Genomic DNA, 1,930 nt, shown 5'->3' on the forward strand with positions numbered 1-1,930 from the left:
ACTCAGAATTTCTTTTTTTCTTTTTTTCTTGTGAAATCAAAGTTTTACACTAAATAATGATACAATATTGTTTTTTAATCCAAATGAATTAATTTTTAATTGAGTTTAATTAACTTTTCAAGTTCTACATTCCACAAAATTGTGGATTGTTAACTTATGTAATATTGTCATTGATTATTTATTTATTTTGCAATTTATCTTTAAAACAAAAGATATTAAACTTTGAGTTACAATTAAAATGTTTCAGAGTGAGCGATTTAAGAGAAAAAAAATGTTAAAAAATAATAATAATAATAATAATTGAATCAAAACTAAAGGGCATATCTTGGGTCAATGGGGGGCGGCTTTCCCCCACAAGGCCTAACGTGGCTCTTCTACTGTTCCTGAGGAGTATTATATAGACTACTCCGAGGTATATTCTGAATATTAGAGGAAAATTACGTAATCTGGAAACTAAAGAGCATATTACAATAAAATCCAATATTTCCATATTTAATGGTCGGATATTAATCCTTAGAAGGAGAGTTGATTTTATTCAAGATTGTGACGGTTATCAATTTCTAGAGGCAAATGTGTCAAGATAGAATAAACTGTGAAGTCTCATATTGGGCTGAGAAAGGTCATATGCAGTGATTTACAAGTAAATATATCATCTTCTAATGATACGAGACCTTTCAAGGCAAAGCCAGAAAGAAATAGAAAACTGTGGGAACTTAGGCTCAAAGCATACGACATTATACCAAGTGTAAGTGTAGACCCAGCCACAAGTGTGACAAACAACGACGTTAGGCCCAAAAGATGGGTGATTGTGACAGTAATTAATAAGATAAGACAAAAAAAATTAAGACGTAATAAGTTGTACAGTTTCATATTATCTTAAAAAAGTTATATGTAACGGTCTCTTGCGGCCTCACTCAGCTATGCCTTTCGTCGGATCCGACACCCATAATTCAGAGGTTACTATGCGCAAAAAAAAAAATAATAAATAAGAAATGGCTAGTTCATGAATGGATGTGGCCAGATATTTGCAGCTCAAGGCTAACGACACTCGAGATCTCATCCTAGATCTGTTGTGCAAGGCTCGCCACTGGTCGCTTTCCAATGAAGATTACTCGCCTCGGAACCAAATGCTTTGAGTGTTTAGTATGAGGATTTGTATCATGGCTCGTGACTCGTTACAATATTAAAAAACACACGTAAATTGAGAATAGTTCTGAATCCATGAACCAAACGTCCACTAAATGTTTCTCGTGATTCTTTAAAACTCTACATCAAAGATCAAATATTTGTAATACCCAAAAAATTAAAGGTTAATTTTTAATAATTAGAATGTGGAGGGTTACTTTTATAATTATAGGCCATAAATTTTAAAATATGACCTGCATATTTTATTATTTTCAATTGTTTTTTACAAGTGTTAACTAACCACGCTCACTTTGTCTAAAATCAAATGTAGCACCCACATTATAAGAATTTTCTCTTAATTTTCCCCACTCAAATTTTCATTATTTCAAGTTTGTTATTTTCATATTTTACAAGTTCTTTTATTTTCCCAAATTAATTTTATATTCCTCTTATATATTTCTTCCTCCAAATCCTCCTCTGTCTTCACATATACCCCCCTTTATTATCTATTGATTCTAATTAAACTAGTAAAAGATCATATAAAAAGAGAATCATGCATGAAACATTTGTTTGAGTAACTTGGAAATGAATATTAGTAAATACTATTAGTTTCTTATTCTATTATATTATTATTTAACTGAAAATTACCTTTCTCGATTAGTTAAGTGCTCCCATTTAAATCAATATGTATATCTATCATCGTATATGAGGCAAATTATTAGACAAAACAAACTAATAATACTAATAATACTAATAATAATAATAATAATAATAATAATAATAATAATAATAATAATAATACTAA

This window comes from Morus notabilis, unplaced genomic scaffold (genome assembly GCF_000414095.1).
Source record: "Morus notabilis unplaced genomic scaffold, ASM41409v2 Scaffold102, whole genome shotgun sequence".
NCBI lineage: Eukaryota > Viridiplantae > Streptophyta > Magnoliopsida > Rosales > Moraceae > Morus > Morus notabilis.